The sequence below is a fragment of the Limulus polyphemus genome, unplaced genomic scaffold (assembly GCF_000517525.1).
Source record: "Limulus polyphemus unplaced genomic scaffold, Limulus_polyphemus-2.1.2 Scaffold1342, whole genome shotgun sequence".
In the NCBI taxonomy this organism is placed as follows: domain Eukaryota; kingdom Metazoa; phylum Arthropoda; class Merostomata; order Xiphosura; family Limulidae; genus Limulus; species Limulus polyphemus.
In genome coordinates this window covers 276,127-288,048 of record NW_013666952.1, presented here as the reverse complement: position 1 = coordinate 288,048, position 11,922 = coordinate 276,127, and positions in this window count along the sequence as shown.

The window sequence follows — 11,922 nt, the reverse complement described above, 5'->3', positions numbered from 1 at the left end:
GTATTTTCTGGCTCGCTAACTGGAGGTTCGAAGGTTACAGAGTTGGTATCTGTCTATTTCTCTGACCTTTAAATCAGTTCCTCATGAAGAAAGAGTCGAATTACGGAATGTGCGCGAGAACAATCGTTATTAACAAATGATAAGAAAACACAATAATAAATAAAACAATGAAACAAAAGTAACTGTGTTTATTGTGGCTGTATTGGACTGGAGAGAGAGAGAGAGAAAGAAAGTGAAGCCTTAGTGAGTTCTCTCTCTCTCTCACCAGTCCATTGTGTGCCCCTCCTACTCGTAAGGCCAACTGAAATACAAAATGAAAATAAACCCAAAGTTAAAACAATATTTCAAAACAAGAAGTGATATCTCAGTTAAGCTAAAATAATGTTCAATCTTACAAAAGCTCTAATGAAAATCCTACTAAAAATCTCTAATCTACTAAATGTTTTGAATCGAGAAAAATCTCACCAAAATCTACTAAGAGAATGTTTGTTTATTTGTAATTAAGCACAAAGCTACACAATGGACTATCTGTGCTCTGCCCACCACGGGTATCGAAAATCGGTTTCTAGCGTTGTAAGTTCACAGACATACCGCTGTGCCAGCTAAGAGAATGATAATCTAGATTTTTATGCAAGAAAATACAGTAACCACTTGAGCGACGTTTGCAAACGAAACCTCTTTTGTACAAGATGTCTATCCACACGTGCTTGAGTGCTGGGGCGGAGGAAATTCCGGTTCATTACCCTATTCACTGTTACTGAAGACAGCTTTCTACTGGTGGATGCCACCTGCTATCTTCCTAAAGAATTTCGGCTAATTGCCAATTAGAACTAGCAAGAAGCTGCTGTTGTTCTTTTAGCGTAAAGTTACACAATGGTCGATCTGCGCTCTGTCCACCGCGGAGAAACAAACACCGGATTTTAGAATTGTAAGTCCGTAAATTTAGCGCTGACTCACAGGTGGAAACAAGAAACAATATTAAGATATGTGTATTTGAACGACTTTCCACTGAAAATAAAATACAGAAATTTGCTTATTAACCGAGGATGTAGAAAACATATGATACTGTTCAGCAACAAACTCTTCTTAACTTGTATAAACATTATTCCCTGTTTAAATGAAGATAATTAAAAGAAAACTGGAGAGATGAAATGGCATCGTACTGTTGTCATAACCAGAATAAAAACAAACAAACGTAAAGCATAACTTTTCCCTAAACTCTCACTAAACAAATATATCACCGAGTTTGGCTGAATCTTTAGGAAGCTTGTGTGGCTAAAAGAACAATAATATTTTGAGGAACTAGTAAATCAAAGCCATTGTTTTCTAGTGCTCCTTTCTCCTAGACTTTTTGTGTTGCTTCAGTACTCGGAAAAAAATCGCGCGTGCCTTGTCACGACTGATTATGATTTCCAGACATTCTAAACTATACAGACGAGGATGTTGCTGGAGAAAGAAACAACTGAGAGCATGAAACCTGATTTTCAAGTCTGCCTGTTTAAAGTTCACCACATGAAGATATTCTTTATTTTTTATTGGTGTAATAAACCTGCCTCTTTCTCTTAACATGTGCATGTTTTCGTTACCTAACCATTCAAACGCTAGTGTATATGAACATCAAGATACTACCGCCATATGGCCCAGATTTAATTAAATATATACAATTACCTATAAATATTAATAAACATAATCAGAGTCTAATAGAATGTACATAATAATAATATCTGATATAAAACTAATGACACTTCCTGTGTATCAGTTGCTTGGACTTTGTTGAATGGAAAAACATATGACGATACTACATGTAATTTATTCAATATTATTTTTAACTACTTTTCTTTGTCTTATTAATTTTGTAGGGGCTATAAATTCTATTCTTAATGTGTCATAGACGTGCAAACATTGATTATACTCACGTTACCCAATTACAGATAGTTTAAGTTGTTAATTATAGAAAAGACTTGTGTTATTATTATTTACTTTTATGAAAGTACCGTCACAACTTTGCAACATAGATATTGAAAACCTCTTATGAATAACTTATTAGAAATAAAGAGCGTTACTATAATAGGCAAAGTATTAAACTAATTATAGGTGTGAATGTCAATTTCATTTTCTAAATGGCTAACAGTGTTTATATTTTATATCCTATTATTAATATATTAATTCACTTCTAATGTGTGGTTCCTTTAAGAGAAAATAAATATACTATGACTCCCCTGGTGTTACATTTGTAAAAGAAAGTCACTCTTGTAAAGCAACGAAATTCACAGAGAAGTCATCCTCTATTTACAAAATTTACTAATCATTACGATCATGTATGTAGTAACGTGTGCTTACGATCAGTTTGCTAACATACTAAAACCTAAAGATATCTTAGAGAAAACACCTGAAATACGAGTTATCGGATGTTATGCTTAACTTTATAAAACTCTTTTCATTCAAATATACTGCCATAAGGTCTTCGAGTTGTATGCAAGCTCGTTAGTTCTTTAAGATCGATGAACGGGAACGATAACAGACTCGACTGCGAAACTGGAGTATTCATCAATATGCCTTTTCTGTTGCTTATAGACATAACTTGGAAATCTTTTGAAAACTGCTTAAAATTTTGTATATAAAAAAGAAGAGGATATTGAGGAAGTAATTATATTTGTAAAAAACAAAAAAGTAGATTGTGAATCTTTCTTTTTCTTTCACATTAGATAAAACATGATTTCAATGTATGGAATACTACTACTGATGATAACTTCAAATTAAATAAAGCTTAACATCATACCAACAAGATGTAACCGGAAAAAGTGTAACTCAGATAATTTATAATGAATAATTAAAAGGCATCTTCCTTTTGTATTATAATGGATAACATATATATATACTATTCAATTTCAAATCTTTAACTAAAACTGAAGTATTTACTACTTTCATGCACATTTTCGAAGTTCTATCATATTGTTACGTCTCCGTTTGTTAATTGATTTTTCCGTAACTTTGTTCCGACGAAATTTTAACGACACAAGCCTTTACTTAATAAAACTGGTTTATTCTTTCCGAATATAACTTTACCGATACACTCAACTTCAACAATCGCGCTAAAACAAACGCTATATCAACGAACGTCAATAATACTTCTGATTGCAGATCAATTACACACTGTCTACACACATTACCTTCCCCTCTTTTATATACCCAACTACCCCATATCTAGCAAACACTAGAATGTATCATTTCAGATTAGGCAGTGAGAAGTAACCAAGGGGGAAATGTTTTCCGTTTGATCAATTTTTCGCGCCTACCATCAGCATGTTTCATTCATTAATCCCGCCCTTCTGTATAAAGAATTCGTATAATTGTTGACTTCTTTTAGTAAAAGTTCATAAGTTTTACCAAATATGATGATATGTAGAAAGCGAAAACTTTACACCACAAAACGAATAAATAACTAAATAAACAAACAAACAAATGCATAACACTATAATGGATAAATATTCTTCAGACTTGGAAGTCGAGAATATTAGGTAGAGAGATGTAAAGATAAAGAATACATTGATAACACTTACAGATATGATTATTGTTTAATTTGTTGTCTATAATAGAAACAAAAAACAGTTACCATACTTTCTTTAGCATTATTCTATAATATTTCTATAACGTTTATCATAGCAGGTAGAGCAACAGAAGCGCGAAAACAAAAGATTTATTTCATTATCAAACTGTTTATAACAACTAGCTAAATGTGGTTAATTATTTTTTTGTATTTAGCATTTTAAATCTGAATGATCAAAGACTCCAAGGTTCAGGCATAGCCATCTATAATTTAGAACTGCTAGCTAGAGGGGGATGGGAGCACCCAGTTAACAGCACCTGCTGCCTAAACAGCTACTTTTAACCGAATAGTGAAATCTGTTATAAGTCCCATAGCTGAAATTGCAGATCGTTTTCAGCGATTAACCGAGGCTCGAACCCTGGACTTTCAGATCTGCAGCCTGGCATGCTAACCATTAGGTCACTCTTGGTCTTGTGTGTAAATAATTTGATATTTGTGATATTGTATAATACATATAATAAGTGATAGAAACTTTGAATTTCAAAATCGTGTTAAAAACTTTAAAAATATTAACAAGTCCTTTCTTTAATAATATAGATTTTTTTTCATACTCCATGTTCCTATTTCACATTCAACAAAATTGTTGTATTGATCATAAAACTAATGATAAATACAACATTATTCCAAATTAGGTAAATGCCTTAAAATCAAATATAGAAAATTTGAATCCGCAGAAAACATAGTTGAAAACCGAATATGAGGATAGACATGTATGTAAAGACAGAAAAAACAACAACAAACTAACAAACAAAAACAAACTAGCCACAAATGTCAGAGCCAATCCTTCTCGTGACCGATAACCCCAGCTCCGCCCTTTCGTAAAAATAGTTAGGCTTTGAATCTTCACGTGCATCCCATGTATAAGAAGTGTTAATTACATACTTGCAATGTATGAAAGAAAGTAGTGTTGCATGCCTGAGGAAACATTGAAGTCAAGTGTTTTCTTAAATATGCCACCTTCTGTGTGATTGACCTTGGTTGAAGTAAATCGTCGTAAAGAGAAGTAAAAAAAAGGTTAGTAGCGTTACCATTCAATAGCATAGTGCGTGTGGTTTCACATAATTTTACCAAATTATCACTATGACTGCTATTCAATAATACAAAAACGTGTGTGGTTTCGCATAATTTTACTAAACTGATAGAATCATAATCATTCAACAACATAAAAAGTGTCTATGGTTTAGCATAATTTTACCATACTATTCGTATCATTACCGTTCAAAACGCAGAATGTTTATGTGGTCTCACATAATCGTACTTACTTATCACTTGTGTTTCTGCAGTATAATTCTCAGTTTTGTTATATTTAACATTCAAATGAAAATATGATAAAAACTCATGTTTACTGTAGTTAGACGAGTACACATGTTAAACATAAAAACGACGTGACGTTATCTTGTAACAAGAAGTTTGCTTCTTCATTCTTTTTCGTGCATATCGGAATTCACCATGAAATTGGAGTATTTCTGAGTACATTTAACTTTACATATTTTATCTAGATACTCGTTTAAATGCTGCCATTTGCTGAGTAACTTGTAAAGAAGTACAGATTGTTGATCTGGTGAAAAATGAATCAGTTTACGAAACAGGAGAGCTGGAAACATTCGCACAAAAGAAAAAATTCATGAAGGAATCGTAATAAAAGATGTTCAAATTATTTTACTATTGCGCTCGGTACCAAATTCTGAGTTAATACAGAAAATATAGAATGTAAAATACAATGCACTGTTAAAAGATTATGTAAACTATTTATACGAAATATTAAAAAAATGATGTAAATAGATTCATTGAGTGTTTTTCACTCTAACAAAAAATTTCACTTTTCTCAACAAAACTACGCCGAAAATACATTTTTTTTGTGTGTGCTTAGAAACAAGCAATGAAAGTCAACAGAAATCATGTGCCACAAGAAAAACAAATTCTCACGAGTAAAATGTTTAATTATTGAAATTCTCACGAGTAAAATGTTTAATTATTGAATTTCCTTTTCCAATTTTCAAAAGATAAATCGCTTGACATGGGGAAAATACCATGATCTGGCACTGGTAAACGTCAATTTTTAGTCAAAACTATAAAACATTTTCAAGTTGAGATGTTTTATACCTCACAATCTCATAAAAACGAACTGAAGCCGAGTATTTGGTTTGTTGATTTTTAATGGCAAAGCTGCACAATAGGCTACCTGTGCTGCCCACAATGGGTATTGAAACCCTATTTTTGTGCTATAAGCCCAAAGACGTACCACTTGTGGGCCCGAGTATTGGGGATATTGAGCTCTTCCTAAAAAAAAAGTCTTATTCAGCTTCAAAATGCTCAAAACCAAATTCCGAGATCGGCTTTATGTGTATTCAGAAGTACCCTTACCAAATTACACAAGAGCGACAATTGTTTTATAGAAAGCAACGAATTGATCATTTCCCCCTTTTTTTTATAGTTTCTCTGTGGGTCATCGGTAACTTTACGGACTCACGCCATTAAAATCAGGGATTCAATTCCCCGCGGTGGATAGAGTGCAAACAGTCTATTTACACTAACAAAACAGCAACCTCAGTTTTTTTAAAAAAAAATGTTCACGCTCTCAGGGTATTGAAAAAACACACACAATAGAATATCAACTGAAAGTGAGTTAATACTTGACAACATTATATTTTTAACTTGTTTTCTCGAAAGGGGGCCAAATACCGCCTGAAGGGATAACCTGGTTTAACCATCGCACCACTATACAGTAGTGTGTCAGTAAGTCAGTAGACACTAAAATGTGCGGAAGTAAATCTAGTATATACGCACACACGTGTATTTTTCTAAACAAAGTATAAACTCAAGGGAGGTGAGGGGGGATAAACCGTAGGCACCATCTGTAACAAAGGATTTAATGTAAATTTTTGCTACTAGCTTTTGTCTATCAGATTTACTATCTGACGTCTTCAGAGACCAGCAAGTTTTCAGACACGTACGTTTACATTTATAAAATACCAAAGATTATTATAATCATCTCATAATCATTATTATATTATAGAATTGGAAAAATCCTCCTCGTTATATCCATTATGATTTGATGTTAAGAACCACATTGCTTGTATAATTCCAATGTAATTTTTACTTTTCTAACTACGTATCAAAATATATACGATAATTCTTAGCCAGACTGTCATATTTTATTTCAGAATCATAATATTTATTAATGTTGGAGTTTGATGGATCTTGTGAAGTGTAAAAATGAGCTTTTAATTTAAGATAGTTAATGAAAAACATTTTCAAAACGCATGTTATTTAATATATCATGCTTATTCAAAATGTTTAAACAACGAATTACAATAGTCATGAGGTTTGTTTGTTTGTTTTTGAATTTCGCGCAAAGCTACACGAGGGCTATCTGCGCTAGCCGTCCCTAATTTAGCAGTGTTAGACTAGAGGGAAGGCAGCTAGTCATCACCACCCACCGCCAACTCTTGGGCTAATCTTTTACCGTCACATTATAACGCCCCCACGGCTGAAAGGGCGAGCATGTTTGGTGGGACAGGGATTCGAACTCGCGACCCTCAGATTGCAAGTCGAGCGCCTTATCCACCTGGTCATGCCGGACCAGAGTCACGAGGAACTGATAGGTTTAATGTATATTATTGAAAATTATATTCTTAGAGTTAAGGTCTCTTGGTGTGTCAGCGGCCTTACAGTTCTAAAAGTATAGGGTTTAATTCCTCGCGGTGGACAGATCATAGAAAATGCAGCGCGTAACTTTGTGTCCCAAATTACAACAATCATGAAGTTAATACTTATACTTTATCAACTGATAAGAAAGAAGCATAAGAGGCCCCTCATTCAGTTTTAACGTTACTGTTGGGGACACAATGTTCATGAAATAAGAGTATGTGAAATACTCCGTTCACTGTAACCTCTTCGTCGTCGAATCATAATCGGAATTTAGATGTTGTGTAGACCTGGAAGGGTCAGGTGCATATTTGACCTCTTCCTCTCTCCTTGACTGTTATTTGAATTGAGGCTTGTAATCTTTTTATTTTATTTTCTATTTATCCTTTCCTTTTGAGGGCCATGTCCTTGAATGTTATCCTATGGCCGATGTAGGCGATGCTCTGGAATAGGGGAGTGTTATTTGTACTTGGTTTTAGAAGTTTTGTTAATTAATTGTGTGGTATTTGGGTTCAAGAATAAGTGTATGATGTGTGGAATAACAGATATAAAGTGTTGTTTAGCTATTTCTATTAAAACTGTGAAACCGTCTGTACTATTTTGGGGGTTTCTGTACTGTTGTATGCAATCTAAGATTGTATTTTTAATTGCTCCAAAGACAGGATTTTTTTCGGTTTCAAGTATGTTTGTTGGTTGGCTTTTTTATCTTATTTTTGTTTTGTTGTACATTTAAACTGTTAGCTTGTTTCTAGATTTTTTTTATTGGCATTAGCGTTTCTTGATTTAGTAGTTTTGATCGTGTTGCCTCTGCGTAAGTATATATATATATATGCTGTAGTCTGTACGGGCGTATTGTGTATTACTGGTGTTTTTTAGTTCCGGATTGTGTTTGTTTGTTTCAGTTTGCTTGCTTTGACTTATTGTGTATATTGTATATTCTAGTTTTGATGTCCTTATATTTATGACATCCTTTATGATTAGTTGTGTGGTGCTGTTGGCAGCGACAGTATAGTGGGTTATTGTGTTGTTTTGGGCATTTTGAATTATGGTGGACACCACCACAGCCCACACATCGTGGGAGAGATTTATACGCTGCAGCAACATGTCCGTATCTTTAACAGTTGTTACACTGGGTTACAACCACGGCGGGTGTTTTTGCTTTTTCCACTCGAAATCTCTGGTACCATAGTATAATACCCCTATAACCTCTACTTCGTGCTTCTTTTTTCATTTAACTAACACCACGTGACCACTTTTGTGCAAGTCTGCGTGCATACGTGCCTATCATGCTAAAAGCAGCCATATTTTGTGTTTTTCATTCAACCAGCGAAACAGACAAGGCGGACAGATACATCTTATCAAATGATACTTAAGAAGGGTGAAATTTTGACAGGGAATGGATTAACCCTTAACATAGCTAAGGTTTTATATGTACGCTGATACTTTTCTTTAGTTTCGTTCTAAGTACTCAAAAATGTAGCATTTGTGTGTAGAAATACATAGTAAGAAAAAAAATAACGCATGCGCTGTCAGGTCTATATAACAGCTCATGATGCAAAGAAGCCTAGCCATGTATGTGCTTGTTATAAACTACGATAACTGTACTCTTGTTGTAACAAGTGGCTTACGTTTTGTTTCATGGTTTCGGGTAGTAAAACCTCAACTAGAACATAATTTACTTTGAAGCATAATATTATGATAAATGAGTTATTTCATTTCAAGATGCATATCTTTGTGTTACTTTCATGTGTTAAGGAAGTAGAACAATAATACAGGAATCCTGTCCTATTGTCCACCGGCCATCTGCTTGTTAATTAACAACACCAAAGGGCTTATCAAGAAACAAAAGAAAAAAGAACAATTAAGTAATACAAACGTAAACAGTAGATGGCGGTATCGATGATTAACTTAACGTTTCCGGGAAATCATAATATTATAAATAATACAATGATTTTTTTAGTAATAGTATATAACTAAGGCTTATGGCTAAGAAGCATGGAACAGGTAGGGTATACTTAGCGGATTTTACCGATTTCCTAAAGCTTTATATTATGTTTCATTATATCTGTTTCATGTATCAAAAAATGGCTAAAAAATTGAAATGTATTTTTACTTTAAAGAGCTTGGAGTACTCACAACGAACGCCTTGTTTGTTGACATTGATAAACTGATTGTAATGAAATGGTAAATGTAGGCCTGACTGAGATTCACGAAGGTCCCGATAAAACCTTTGATCGGGATGTTCACGTTGGTCTTCTCTCTCACTTCTTCAGTTCTTTAACCTCTGTTGTTTCAGTTGGAGCTTTCTTCTAAGTAATATCCATTTGTTTTGAAGTAAAGTTTTCTATCTGACATTCATACTTTTTTGTCGCCTCTAAGTTGTAAAGGTTAATATATTTTAAGTTTTTAAGAAAGAAGTGAAAAAAGCAGTACGGATCTGAAGAGGTAATTGTTTGATGCTCGCGTTTGCATTTCAGTGTATTAGAACTATGTGTATAATTTAACTTTTGGGCTTAAACAACAACAAAATAGCGCGTTTTATATTTTTTTTTTCAATTTTTGCAACCCAGTAGATGAATAGTTTTATAACATAATTATGGAAGTCAACAACAGCTCCTATTGGACAGCTTAAAATTTGGCTTACTCACTACCATTTCAGTTTTAAACTGTACAATGTTATTGGCAAACCAAATCCGAAAGAGTTAAATTTACTGAAAATCTATTAACATTGTTATTGGGTTCACTGAGCTACAAAATGTTCTTCAAATGTACGAGAATAGGAATATTAAAATCTCAAATAATATTTGTAGCTCACATAGTGAATCACCTTCCTTTGTATTTCATCATCTACTATGCTTTGCGGACATATTTCGCTTCTTGATTAGCTTTCGAGCAGTCTGATAATCGTCATTGGAATTTCCTGACACTACGATTTTTAGCTCACCATAAGGAAACGAAGCTATTTAGAAAATTTCCCTAACTTCTTTATCGGAATCTAAAATGTTTAGTTTATAATTCTGAGTAACTTATCAAGATCAAGTTGAAAAAACTTCAAATTGAGATTAAGGATAAGAAAGTATAATCGGCACGAATATTCAAAAGTTACTTCGTATTTGGTCGAGATATGTATATATAGATGAAAAATAAGTTAGTACAGCGTTAAATTACAGATAAAGCTAAAGTTTGCTTTTTGACTTTTCTTATTATTCTATTATTAAATACATTAGAAAGAGCCTTAAACATTTACATAAACTCATAGCCCATTTTGCAGTTTTGCGCGTCATAAAACAAACAAGCTATCTTTCTATTCCTATTAAACTGGCGTTATTAACAAAATATAAATATATCAATTTTAATAGCTATACTTAAATATGTAAACTTTCAAGGACTGACATGTAACTTCTTATTCAAAATGCAAGATATGGTATTTCGGTTTTCAAATCTTAAACAGTTCATGGTTCTATAGTTCTATAGTCCTTTTTTCACCACTAATAATCTAAAATGCTTTAGGTGTTTGGATAACATTGCATAACATCACAATTACTTATTCATTATTATTCAGTTGACTAACTGGTTATTTATTTATTTGTGAATTTTTTCCCTGTCCATATACGAATTTCTATGAAGAAAAAAATGCATAGAGGCCTAATTTGTTTTGGATTCACTATTTCCGCTGCAGCAGACTAGTTTCGAACCTGAATGCCTTTGAGCAGAATAAAATTTATTTTGTGGAAAGACTAGTCTGTTGCGTCAAATTTCTTTGAAACTCTAACAGGTACATTCATGAAGAGTTTTAGGGTTCTTTTTCTAGCGGTCTCCTTAGACCTTCTTCCATCTCAATAGCCTACTCAGTTCTCTGTTGAGGTTCTGGTTGATAAAAAAATGTTACGTCTCCGTTTGTTAATTGATTTTCCGTAACTTCGTTCCGACGAAACTTTAGCGACAAAAGTCCTTACTTAATAAAACTGGTTTATTCTTTCTGAATATAACTTTATGTTACAGTTTGTTACAGTGCCAGCAAAGTCCCTCAAACTTCTCTGAAAGCTGACCTTTTCTGGCCTTGAATCCAGATGACTGTACCAACCTCGGTACCTCTGTGCTGGACTTAACGTAGGATTCAAATTCGAGAGCTCTGGCCATTGCATCCTGCATGGTAGAGAGGTGTGCTTGCTTCAGTTGTATCTTAAGTTGTGGACTGTCCAAGGCATCTTCGAACTGATCCCTCAGCAACAACTTGAGGAGATCGGGTGGTGCAGCCTTGTGTGCCATGCTTTCCAAGTCCTGTGCCAGCTCTTGCAGGCTCTCCCCTTTAGTACGGACTCTCGTCCTGAACCTGGCCCTGTAGACTTCTGGCTGGTTTTGGGTTCCGTACCTGAGTTCTAGAGCCGACACCAGTGCTCTATAGTTGTGTCTGTCGGCTGCTGTCAACTGTCCAAGTATTTCCAATGGTTGTCCCTTCAAGCTCGTTGCCAGATATACAGCTTTCTGCTCCTCTGTCCATCCATTCATCTCTGCCAGTAGCTCAAACTGTGCTCTATATGCTTCCCACGGTGCTGTCCCATCATATTCCTGTGGCTTCCTTCGCACTGGATCACTCCTATTACTAACATTTATATCTGGGATGTGACTTTTAACGGGACTGAATATGTCTGCATTAGGGTTTAGCA